At 39.7% G+C, this 13,813-nt stretch overlaps 1 non-coding gene across 1 annotated transcript; it reads right to left on the reverse strand.

Moving 5' to 3' along the window:
• Positions 1–12,273: 12,273 nt before the first annotated feature.
• LOC130959999 (small nucleolar RNA R71) lies at positions 12,274–12,381 on the reverse strand. Its single transcript, XR_009078966.1, has one exon. It is a non-coding gene; the product is annotated as a small nucleolar RNA R71 (small nucleolar RNA).
• Between the last annotated feature and the right edge of the window lie 1,432 nt (positions 12,382–13,813).

Below are 13,813 nucleotides of genomic sequence, written 5' to 3' on the forward strand. Positions count from 1 at the left end.
AAAGGAGAGTGCAAGGCCATTGATTTAATCAAAGTGGCCGAATGCACTAAGGAGGAGGAGGACGAAAATCCTAGTGAGGAAGACCTCCTGGGACGTTCCTCAAGCAAGAAGGAGTTTCCTATAAAGGATCCTGGGGAATCTGAGGCTCATCTAGAGACCATAGAGATTCCTTTAAATCTCCTTCTGCCATTCATGAGCTCTGAAGAATATTCATCCTCTGAAGAGAATGAAGATGTGACTGGAGAGCAAGTTGCTCAATACTTAGGAGCTATCATGAAGCTGAATGCCAAGCTGTTGGTAATGAGACTTGGGAAAATGAACCTCCCTTGCTCATTAGTGAACTAGATACTTGGATTCAGAGAACCCTACCTCAAAAGAAGCAAGATCCTGGCAAGTTCTTAATACCTTGCACCATTGGCACCATGAGCTTCGAAAAAGCTCTATGTGATCTTGGGTCAGGGATAAATCTTATGCCACTCTCTGTGATGGAGAAGCTGGGAATCATTGAGGTACAACCTGCCTTGTTCTCATTACAATTGGCAGATAAGTCCATAAGACAAGCTTATGGAATAGTAGAGGACGTGCTAGTGAAGGTTGAAGGCCTTTACATCCCTACTGATTTCATAATCCTAGACATTAGGAAGGAAGATGATGAATGCATCATCCTAGGAAAACCTTTCCTAGCCACAGCAGGAGCTGTGATAGATGTCAACAGAGGTGAGTTAGTCCTTCAATTGAATGGGGATTACCTTGTGTTTCAGGCACATGGCCATCCCTCTGTGACAAAAGAGAGTAAGCATGAAGAACTTCTCTCAGTTCAGAGTCAAGAAGAGCCCACACAGTCAAACTCTAAGTTTGGTGTTGTGAAGCCACAACCAAACTCTAAGTTTGGTGTCCAAACCCCATATCCAAACTCTAAGTTTGGTGTTGGGAATACCACACTTAAGTTGACCTGATCACCTTGTGGCTCCATGAGAGCCACTGTCAAGCTATTGACATTAAAGAAGCGCTTGTTGGGAGGCAACCCAATTTTATTTATCTAATTTTATTTTATTTTGTTTCTTTGTTATTTTTGTGTTTAATTAGGTACATGATCATGAGAAGTCACGAAAAAAATCAAAAAATTAAAAACAGAGTCAAAAACAGAAGAAAAAAATTTTTCACCCTGGAGGACGCACGGGCTGGCGTTCAACGCCCAGAAGGTGCATCTGGCCGGCGTTCAACGCCAGAACAGAGCACCATTCTAGCGCTGAACGCCCAAAACAAGCTACATCCTGGCGTTTAACGCCAGGATGCGCACACAGAGGACAATCTGGCGCTGAACGCCAGAAACAAGCTTGAAACTGGCGTTCAACGCCAGAAACAAGCATCACATGGGCGTTTAACGCCCAGAACATGCATCACATGGGCGTTTAACGCCCAGAACGTGCATCAAAGGGCGTTTGAACGCCAGAATGATGCATGAAGGCATGTTACATGCCTATATGGTGAAGGAATGGTATTTGTTTTCACCTCAGGATCTGTGGACCCCACAGGATCCCCACTACAGGATTTGTGGACCCCACAGGATCCCCACTTAACATATTCCCACCTTACTTCCCAATCCTAGTTTTGTGATGTGATTCCCCATGTCACAATTCCCAACATCTTCTTCATCAATCACCTCAATTCCTCTTCCCAATTACCCCATTCACCATTCACATCAACCCCCTCTTCCCCATAAACCCCACCTACCTCCATAAAATTCAAATTCAATTTCCCACCCATTCCCACCCAAAATGGCCAAACACTAACCCTCCCCTCTCCCTATAAATACCCTCCCATTCTTCTTCATTTTCACACAACACAAACCCCTTCTTCACCCACATAGCCGAACCTACTCTCTCCCTCTCTTCCATATTCTCTTCTTCTTCTTCTACCTTTCTTTTCTTTCTTGCTCGAGTACGAGCAAATTTTAAGTTTGGTGTGGTAAAAAGCCTAAGCTTTTTATTTTTCATTCACCATCAATGGCACCCAAGACCGGAGTTCCTTCAAGAAAAGGAAAAGGGAAGGCAAAAGCTTCCACTTCCGAGTCATGGGAGAAGGAGAGATTCATCTCCAAGAGCCACCAAGACCACTTCTATGAGGTTGTGGCAAAGAAGAAGGTGATCCCTGAGGTCCCTTTCAAACTCAAGAAAAATGAGTATCCGGAGATCCGACATGAAATTCAAAGAAGAGGTTGGAAAGTCTTAGCCAACCCCATGCAACAAGTCGGAATTCTAATGGTTCAAGAGTTCTATGCCAATGCATGGATCACTAGGAACCATGACCAAAGTATGAACCCAAGCCCAAAGAATTATCTCACAATGGTTAGGGGGAAATACTTGGATTTTAGTCCGGAAAATGTGAGGTTGGCGTTTCACTTACCCATGATGCAAGGTGATGAACGCCCCTACACAAGAAGGGTCAACTTTAACCAAAGGTTGGACCAAGTCCTTATGGACATATGTGTGGAAGGCGCCCAATGGAGAGTAGACTCCAAGGGCAAGCCAGTCCAACTAAGAAGACTGGACCTCAAGCCTGTAGCTAGAGGATGGTTGGAGTTCATTCAAAGATCCATCATCCCTACAAGCAACCGATCTGAAGTTACTGTGGATCGGGCCATCATGGTTCATAGCATCATGATTGGAGAGGAGGTGGAAGTTCATGAAGTCATCTCCAATGAACTCTACAAAATAGCTGACAAGCCTTCATAGATGGCACGGCTAGCCTTCCCCCACCTTATATGCCATCTATGTTACTCAGCTGGAGTTATCATAGAAGGAGATGTCTCCATTGAAGAAGACAAGCCCATCACCAAGAAAAAGATGGAGCAAACAAGAGAAGTTCCTCACGGCCCTCAAGAAGAACATGAGGAAGTTCATCATCAACAAATGCCTCAAGGAATGCACTTTCCTCCCAACAACTATTGGGAGCAACTCAACACCTCCTTAGAAGATTTGAACCAAAATGTTGAACAATTAAGGGTAGAACATCATGAGCACTCCATCATTCTCCAAGAAATAAGAGAAGATCAAAGAGCAATGAGGGAGGAGCAACAAAGGCAAGGAAGGGACATAGAAGAGCTTAAGGACATTGTTGGACCTTCAAGAAGAAGACGCCACTAAAGGTGGATTCATTCCTTGTTCTTTATTTCTTTCTGTTTTTCGGTTTTTAATTATTGTGTTTATCTATGTTTTGTGTCTTTATTTCATGATCATTAGTATGTAACCATGCCTTAAAGCTATGAATAAATTCCATTAGTCCTTCACCTCTCTTAAAAAGAAAAATGTTTTAATTCAAAAGAACAAGAAGTACATAATTTTCGAAATTATTATTGAATTTAGTTTGATTATATTGATGTGGTGACAATGCTTTTGTTTTCTGAATGAATGAATGAACAGTGCATATATCTTTTGATCTTGTTGTTTATGAGTGTTAAAATTGTTGGTTCTTGAAAGAATGAGGAACAAAGAGAAATGTTATTGATGATCTGAAAAACATCATGAAATTGATTCTTGAAGCAAGAAAAAGCAGTGAAAAAAAAAATGTGGCGAAAATTTTAAAGCAAGGATCCAAGGCTTTGAGCATCAATGGATAGGAGGGCCCAAGGAAATTAAATCCAGGCCTAAGCGACTAAATCAAGCTGTCCCTAACCATGTGCTTGTGTCATGAAAGTCCAAGTGAAAAGCTTGAGACTAAATGGTTAAAGTCGTGATCTTAAGCTAAAGAGTGTGCTTAAGAGCTCTGGACACCACTAACTGGGGACTCTAGCAAAGCTAAGTCACAATCTGAAAAGGTTCACCCAGTTATGTGTCTGTGGCATTTATGTATCCGGTGGTAATACTGGAAAACAAAGTGCTTAGGGCCACAGCCAAGACTCAAAAGTAGCTGTGTTCAAGAATCAACATGCTTAACTAGGAAAGTCAATAACACTATCCAAAATTCTAAGTTCCTAGAGATGCCAATCACTCTGAACTTCAAAGGAAAAAGTGAGATGCCAAAACTGTTCAGAGGCAAAAAGCTACAAGTCCCGCTCATGTAATTAAATTAATATTCATTGATATTTTGGACTTTATAGTATATTCTCTTCTTTTTATCCTAATTGATTTTCAGTTGCTTGGGGACAAGCAACAATTTAAGTTTGGTGTTGTGATGAGCGGATAATTTATACGCTTTTTGGCATTGTTTTTATATAGTTTTTAGTAAGTTTAAGCTACTTTTAGGGATGTTTTCATTAGTTTTTATGTTAAATTCACATTTCTGGACTTTACTATGAGTTTGTGTGTTTTTCTGTGATTTCAGGTAAATTCTGACTGAAATTGAGGGATTTGAGCAAAACTCTGAAAAAGGCTGACAAAAGGACTGCTGATGCTGTTGGATTCTGACCTCCCTGCACTCGAAATAGATTTTCTGGAGCTACAGAACTCTAAATGGCGCGCTATCAACGGCGTTGGAAAGTCGACATCCAGGGCTTTCCAGCAATATAAATAGTCCATACTTTGTTCGAAGAATGACGACGTAACTTGGCGCTAAACGCCAAGTACATGCTGCTGTCTGGAGTTAAACGCCAGAAAAACGTCATGATCCGGAGTTGAACGCCCAAAACACGTCATAACCTGAAGTTTGACGCCAAGAAATGCCTCTACACGTGGATTGATCAAGCTCAGCCCAAGCATACACCAAGTGGGCCCAGGAAGTGGATCTATGCATCAATTACTTACTCATGTAAACCCTAGTAGCTAGTCTAGTATATATAGGACCTCTTACTATTGTATTAGACATCCTGGATTGTATTTTCTATCCTGTGATCACGTTTTGGGGGCTGGCCATTCGGCCATGCCTGAACCTTTTGCTTATGTATTTTCAACGGTGGAGTTTCTGCACACCATAGATTAAGGGTGTGGAGCTCTGCTGTACCTCAAGTATTAATGAAGTTCTATTTTCTTTTATTCAAATCTCTCTTATTCTTATTCCAAGATATTCATTCGTACCCAAGAATATGATGAATGTGATGAGTTAGATAACCCTCATCATCATTCTCACTTATGAACGCGCGTGATTGACAACCACTTACGTTCTACATGCAACACAAGCTTGAATGTGTATCTATTAGATTCCCCAACAGAATCTTCGTGGTATAAGCTAGATAGATGGCGGCATTTATGAGGATCCGGAAAGTCCAACCTTGTCTGTGGTGTTCCGAGTAGGATCCTGGGAATCCGGAAAGTCTCACCTTGTCTGTGGTATTCCGAGTAGGATTCCGGTAATGAATGACTGTGACGTGCTTCAAACTTGTAACCTGCTGGGCGTTAGTGACAGACGCAAAAGAGGGATTCTATTCCAGTAGGAGCGGGAACCAACCGGTGATTGGCCGTACTGTGACAGAGTGCGTGAGCATTAGCTTTCACTGCGAGGATGGGATGTAGCCATCAACCATGGGTGATGCCTCCAGACTGGTTAGCTGTGCGAGTGACAGCCGCATAGGATATTTCCCCGAGAGGATTGAAAGTAGCCACAGCTGATGGTGAACCCCTATACAAAGCTTGCCATGGAAAGGAGTAAGAAGGATTGAGTAGAAGCAGTAGGAAGGCAGGCGTCCTTGAGCCATACAGCATCTTCATATACTTAACTGAAATTCCTATGCACCAATGAATCTACATAAGTATTTCTATCCCTTTTATTATTTCTTATTTTATTATTAATTTTCGAAACCCATGAATCAATATTTAATCTGCCTAACTGAGATTTGCAAGGTGACCATAGCTTGCTTCATACCAACAATCTCTGTGGATTCGACCCTTACTCACGTAAGGTTATTACTTGGACGACCCAGTACACTTGCTGGTTAGTTGAACGGAGTTGTGAATTCCACTAAAGAAAATAAACAGTGCCCTAAGAGTATACATCCTTTATAAACAAAGAACATGTGATCACAATTTCGTCCATCAGCAAGAAACCTCTTGGCAAGTAATTGAGAGCTAAGGTTACCTATCCTAGCCATTGACCACAAACATATGATGATTATGAAGAGTTAATCCTACTTAGTCAACCTTACATCGAAGATAAGTCAAATAGGCATAGTTAATTTCAATCCCTAAGTCCTATGTCGACACTAGGGGACATAGAGTCAATGAAAACCAAATTAACTAACTACTCTAATATATCAAACAAGAATGGACATCAATGACTCAAGGGACACCAAAGTCAACAATTTCAAGCCAAGAGTGGAGAAAAACTTTGTAAAAACTAAGCCAAGCATTTTATCAAACACTTGGTGTGCATGAAAATAAAATAATATTAAATTGCAATAAAATAAATTCTAAAGATACCAAAGCAAGAAAATAGGAATAATAACTAAAGAAAGCAATAAATGACATGGAAACATAAATTTGCATTAATTGGAATTAAAATAACAAAGTGTTCATAACATGAAAATTGACATAAAAGAGAAAATAACAAAAGAGATGAAAAAGATAAAGACAAGAAAGCATGAAAACATAAATGAACTACACTAAGACAAAAATTAAAGTACTGAAATTAAAAGGAAATTAACAAATAAAACCCTAATTCTAGAGAGAGGGGGAGCTTCTCTCTCTAGAAACTAAGAGAAAACATAATAAAAGCTAAACCTAATTGCCCCCTTCATCCATCTTCAATTTGGCCTTAAATAGCTTTAGAAATGAGTTGGATTGGGTTTTGGGAGCCCAGAAATCGCCGCTAGCGGTTTCCAATTAATGGGCTCACGTGCAGGGACCCTTTGCGGACGCAGAGATGTGTGCGTCCGCACACTTGCTGAATCCTGACCTGTGCGTGCGCACATGTTGTGTGGGTACGCACACTTCAACTTAGTCCGCTGTTACACATTATATATCATTTCGAAGCCCCAGACGTTAGCTTTCCAATGCCGCTAAAACCGCCTCATTTGGACTTCTATAGCTCAAGTTATGATCAATTTAGTACCGAGAGGTCAGGCTTTACAGTTTTCCAAATCCTATTTCTTCATGGTTTCTTCCCTTTGCATGCTCTTCTCCTCACTTATCCAACCCATACTTGCCTTAAAAACCTGAAATCACTTAACAAATACATCAAGGCACCAAATGGGATTAAAGTGAATAAAATTGACTAAATTAAGCACAAAAGAGCATGTTTTCACTTTTAAGCACAATTTAGGAAGAAATCTCAAAAGCATGCTATTCAAATGAATAAATGTTGGTTTATGTGATAAAATCCACTCAAATCAAACCAAAATATATCGTCAAATATGGACTCATCAACTCCCCACACTTAAACAATAGCGTGTCCTCATGCTAAACACAAACAAAGGAGATGAATGAAGGGCAAATAATTTATTTAATTCAACTACTTATATGCATGCAAATACTAAATGCTATCTACCTATATTTACAATATGATTCCTATTGAGTTTGGCAAAAACAAACAAGTGAATCTCAATCAATCCAAAGTAGAAACTTAGGGCTAAATCAAAGCAAATATAGCAATGTAATCAATGTCCAAAGATTGATTTGAAATTTTCAAAAATAAGTTCAACAACTTGCAAGAAGATACAAGATAAGGGGTGGAAACATAGAATTGAGCGATTGAACCCCTCACGGATGTGTTTCCACTCTAGTCGCTCAGTGTTTAGGGATTAATCACTCAATCTTACTTTAATCATGTTTCTCAAAGATTTGCAAGTCATCTAACAATCAATTGATATTTGGTGCATGAATGCAAATATCATGAGGACTTTTGTGGGTTGTAATGGGGCTTAGGTAAGGGTAGGATTAATATGGTTAAGTGGGCTAATAGATTGGATCTTTGATTAGCTCAAGTATCCCACCGAATTCTATATCATCCTATATACATAACAAAATAACCTAACTACCCATTTATCCCTTTTTCTCACATTCACTCATGCATGCTTCTTTTAATTCAACCACATATGCATCTCTTATTTGCATTCTTATTATTATTTCTTTTTTTCTTTTTCTTTTTTTTTTTTTTTTTTTTTTTTTTCTTTTTTTATCCTACAAGAGAGATGCATATGTTCCAAGTAATGAATGCATGAGTGTTTTTCCACTTTTCTAAATACTCTCAATGAACAAAAGGGGAATTAAAAGGCTCGAAAGTGGTTTGCAAAGGTAGATGTAAGGGTTGGCCATATGGGTTAGTGAGTTCAATTTCAAAGATGGCCTCAATCATACTAAATGCAATTTAAAACATCAACATAGGACATATAGACTGATGAGCGGATAATTTGTATACTTTTTGGCATTATTTTTAGTATGTTTTTGATATGATATAGTTAGTTTTTAGTATATTTTTATTAGTTTTTAATTAAAATTCACTTTTCTGGACTTTACTATGAGTTTGTGTGTTTTTCTGTGATTTCAGGTATTTTCTGGCTGAAATTGAGGGACCTGAGCAAAAATCTGATCCAGAGACTCAAAAGGACTGCAGATGCTGTTGGATTCTGACCTCCCTGCACTCGAAGTGGATTTTCTGGAGCTACAGAAGCCCAATTGGCGCGCTCTCAACGGCGTTGGAAAGTAGACATCCTGGGCTTTCCAGAAATATATAATAGTCCATACTTTGCCCAAGATTTGATGGCCCAAACCGGCGTTCAAAGTCACCTCAAGAAATCCCAGCGTTAAACGCTGGAACTGGCACCCAAATGGGAGTTAAACGCCCAAACTGGCACCAAAGCTGGCGTTTAACTCCAAGAAGAGTCTCTACACGAAATTGCTTCATTGCTCAGCCCAAGCACACACCAAGTGGGCCCGAAAAAGGATTTTTATGTCATTTACTCATTTCTGTACACCCTAGGCTACTAGTTTCTTATAAGTAGGACCTTTACTATTGTATAGAAAGTTTTTGATCATGTTTTTATGATTGAACCCTCTTTGGGAGGCTGGCCATTCGGCCATGCCTAGACCTTGTTCTTATGTATTTTCAACGGTGGAGTTTCTACACACCATAGATTAAGGTGTGGAGCTCTGCTGTACCTCGAGTATTAATGCAATTACTATTGTTCTTTCATTCAAATTCCGCTTGTTCTTTTACCAAGATATCACTTGTTCTTCAACATGATGAAGGTGATGATTGACGCCCATCACCATTCTCACCCATGAACAAGGTGACTGACAACCATTCTTGTTCTACAAGCATCTGAGGCTTAGTGAATATCTCTTGGATTTCTGATTGCATGATGCATGGTTGATCGCCTGACAACCGAGTGCTCGCCTGACAAACGAGCCAGCCATTCCGTGAGATCAGAGTCTTCGTGGTATAGGCAAGAACTGATGGCAGCATTCAAGAGAATCCGGAAGGTCTAACCTTGTCTGTGGTATTCTGAGTAGGATTCAATGACTGAATGACTGTGACGTGCTTCAAACCTGTAACCTACTGGGCGTTAGTGACAGATGCAAAAGAGTTATTCTATTCCGGTAGGGGAGGGAACCGAACGGTGATTGGCCGTACTGTGACAGAGTATTGAGCATTAGCTTTCACTGCGAGGATGGGAGGTAGCTGCTGACAACAGTGAGACCCTATACGAGCTTGCCATGGAAAGGAGTAAGAAGGGTTGGATGAAGACAGTAGGAAAGCAGAGAGACGGAAGGGAAGGCATCTTCATACACTTGTCTGAAGCTCTTACACCAATGATATACATAAGTATCACTATCCTTATCTTTATGTTATTTTCGTTCATCATCATATACATTTGAGCTTGCCTGACTAAGATTTACAAGATGACCATAGCTTGCTTCAATACTAACAATCTCCGTGGGATCGACCCTTACTCACGTAAGGTTTATTACTTGGACGACCCAGTGCACTTGCTGGTTAGTCGTGCGAAGTTGTGTAATGCCATGGTATTAGGCGCACCAAGTTTTTGGAGCCATTACCAGGGATTATGAGAGTTGTGAAAAGTATAGTTCACAATTTCGCATGTCAAGTTTTGGCGCCGTTGCCGGGGATTGTTCTAGTTTTGAGCAAGCCTTTGGTAACATCAGAGCCAAGATCCGGCAACAACATCAAATTTTTGGTGTTATTGCCCGGGATTGTTCAGGCTAGACAACTGACGGTTCATCTTGTTGCTTAGATTAGGTATTTTTTTTTTCGAAATTCTTGAAGATGAATTCTAGAGTTTCATGATGATTTGTTGAAATCTGGCTGGCTGAGAAGCCATGTCTAATCTGATTGGACCGAGGTTTCAACTTATCACCACAAGAGCTTGTTGATTTCGTATCAATCTTGCTTTTGGAGCAGTGATTTGCTAAGGCTTGGCTGACCTTTGGTCATGTCTAGTGTTTTGGACCGAAGCTTTCTTTGGAAGCTTGGCTAGCTGTGAAGCCATGTCTAATTCCTGGACCGGAGTCTTAGACTAGCATTGCACTGATTCCTGGAATTCTCATTAAGAATTTTGATACCTTCTTTTTCTACTTAATTTTCGAAAAAAAAACAAAAAAAATTAAAGAAATTAAAAAAAAAATCATAAAATTCAAAAATATTTCTTGTTTAAGTCTAGTGTCTCATCCTAAGTTTGGTGTCAATTGCATGTTTTTGTTATAATTTTCGAATCCATGCATATATTTCTTTGTTTGATCTTTGAATTCTATTGACTTGAGTATTTTATGTGTCTCATATGCATTTTCAGTTCATTAGTGTCAGTAGTATACAAACTGCTAAGTTTGGTGTCTTGCATGCATTATTATTGATTCTTGTTGCATTTTGATTATTAAAATCCAAAAATATTTCTAATTTGTGTCTTTTCAAGTCAATGATACAAAGAATTGAAGATTCAGAACACACTGCAGAGGAATTATACAGAAAAAGCTGAGCATTCAAAAATGCCCAGTGAAGAAGGCAGACTGGCGTTTAAACGCCAGCCAGGGCACCTGGTTGGGCGTTTAACGCCCAAAAAGGGTGCATTTTGGGCGTTAAACGCCAGAATGTATACCATTCTGGGCGTTTAACGCCAGGATGGTGCCAGGAGGAAGATTTTGTTTTCAAATCAATTTTTTTCAAGTTTTTCAAAATCAAATCTTTTTCAAATCATATCTTTTCAATCAAATGTTTTCAAAATCAATTTCTTTCCTTTTTCAAAGATACTTACTAACAATTAATGATTTGATTGAACATTTTTTGCCTTTTTTATTAAGGAAGGTTTTATGTTTGAATCATATCTTTTCTTGTTAGGCAAGTCATTAATTTTTAAAATCATATCTTTTCAAATTGTTTTCAAATCATATCTTTTAAAATTGTTTTCAAATCATATCTTTTAAAACTGTTTTCAAATCATATCTTCTCAATCACATCTTTTTAAAACCATAACTTTTCAATCAAATCTTTTTAATCACATCTTTTTCAAATTAGTTTTCAATCAAATCTTTTTGATTTCTAATTTCAAATTCTTTTTCAAAAATCACTTGATTTCTTTCTCACTTTGAATTTTCGAAATTTTTCAATCAAATTTTCAAAATGTTTCAAAATCTTTTGATTGAATTTTCGAAAATTCTCTTCCCTCCTTCCCACATCCTTCTATTTATGGAGTACTACTCCTTCTAAATGCACAATTCGAACCTTATCCAATTAAAGTTCGAATTCTTCTTCTCCTTCTTCTTACTATTTCTCTTTTCCTCTGACACTTCAAGGAATCTCTATACTGTGACATAGAGGATTCCACATTTTCTTTTCTCTTCTCTTTCATATGAGCAGAAGCAGAGACAAAGGCATTCTTGTTGAAGCTGATCCTGAACCTGAAAGGACCTTGAAGAGAAAGCTAAGAGAAGCCAAAGCACAACTCTCTTTAGAGGACCTGACCGAATTCTTCAAAGAAGAAGAACCCATGGCAGCCGAAAACAACAACAATGCCAACAATGCAAGGAAGGTGCTGGGTGACTTTACTGCACCTACTCCCGACTTCTATGGGAGAAGCATCTCTATCCCTGCCATTGGAGCAAACAACTTTGAGCTTAAGCCTCAATTAGTTTCTCTAATGCAACAGAATGCAAGTTCCATGGACTTCCAATGGAAGATCCTCATCAGTTTTTAGCTGAATTCTTGCAAATCTGTGACACAGTCAAGACTAATGGGGTTAACCCTGAGGTCTATAGACTGATGCTATTCCCTTTTGCTGTAAGAGACAGAGCTAGAATATGGTTGGATTCTCAACCTAAAGAAAGCCTGGACTCTTGGGAAAAGCTAGTCAATGCCTTCTTGGCAAAGTTCTTTCCACCACAAAGATGGAGTAAGCTTAGAGTGGAAGTCCAAACCTTCAGACAGAAGGATGGAGAATCCCTCTATGAAGCTTGGGAAAGATACAAACAATTAATCAGAAGATGTCCTTCAGACATGCTTTTGAATGGAGCATCATAGGTATTTCTATGATGGTCTCTCTGAACTATCTAAGATGTCCTTGGATAGCTCTGCTGGAGGATCTCTTCATCTGAAGAAGACGCCTGCAGAAGCTCAAGAGCTAATTGAAATGGTTGCAAATAACCAATTCATGTACACTTCTGAAAGGAATCCTGTGAACAATGGGACTAGTCAGAAGAAAGGAGTTCTTGAGATTGACACTCTGAATGCCATATTGGCTCAGAACAGATATTGACTCAACAAGTCAATTTGATCTCTCAAAGTCTGTCTGGAATGCAAAATGCACCAAACAGTACTAAGGAAGCTTCATCTGAGGAAGAAGCCTATGATCCTGAGAACCCTTCAATGGAAGAGGTGAATTACCTAGGAGAACCCTATGGAAACACTATAATTCTTCATGGAGAAATCACCCAAATTTCTCATGGAAGAATCAAGAGAGACCTCAACAAGGTTTCAATAACAATAATGGTGGAAGAAACAGGCCTGGTAACAACAAGCCTTTTCCATCATCTTCTCAGCAACAGACAGAGAGTTCTAAGCAGAATACTTCTGACTTAGCAACAATGGTCTCTGATCTAATAAAGACCACTCAAAGTTTCATGAATGAAACAAGGTCCTCCATCAGAAATTTGGAAGGACAAATGGGTCAGCTGAGCAAGAAAGTTACTGAACTCCCTCCTAGCACTCTCCCAAGTAATACAGAAGAAAATCCAAAGGAGAGTGCAAAGCCATTAACATGGCGAATTCTGGGAGGAAAGAGAGGAGGAGGACGCCACTGAGGAAGACCTCAGTGGGCGTGCACAACCTCCAATGAGTTCCCCAATGAGGAACAATGGGAATCTGAGGCTCAATTGAGACCTAGAGATTCCCTTGGACTTACTTCTGCCATTCATGAGCTCTGGGAGGAAAGAGAGGAGGAGGACGCCACTGAGGGAAGACCTCAGTGGGCGTGCACTAACCTCCAATGAGTTCCCCAATGAGGAACAATGGGAATCTGAGGCTCAAATTGAGACATAGAGATTCCCTTGGACTTACTTCTGCCATTCATGAGCTCTGATGAGTATTCTTCTCTGAAGAGGATGAGTATGTCACTGAAGAGCAAGTTGCTAAATACCTTGGAGCAATCATGAAGCTAAATGACAAGTTATTTGGAAATGAGACTTGGGAGGATGAACCACCCTTGCTCACCAAAGAACTGGATGACTTGTCTAGGCAGAAACTGCCTCAAAAGAGGCAGGATCCTGGGAAGTTTTCTATACCTTGTACCATAGGCACCATGACCTTCAAGAAGGCCTTGTGTGACTTAGGGTCAAGTGTACCTCATGCCCCTCTCTGTAATGGAGAAATTAGGGATTTTTGAGGTGCAAGCTGCAAGAATCTCATTAGAGATGGCAGACAACTCAAGAAAACAAGC

This window comes from Arachis stenosperma, unplaced genomic scaffold (genome assembly GCF_014773155.1).
Source record: "Arachis stenosperma cultivar V10309 unplaced genomic scaffold, arast.V10309.gnm1.PFL2 arast.V10309.gnm1.Scaffold_100029, whole genome shotgun sequence".
Classification (NCBI taxonomy): Eukaryota; Viridiplantae; Streptophyta; class Magnoliopsida; order Fabales; family Fabaceae; genus Arachis; species Arachis stenosperma.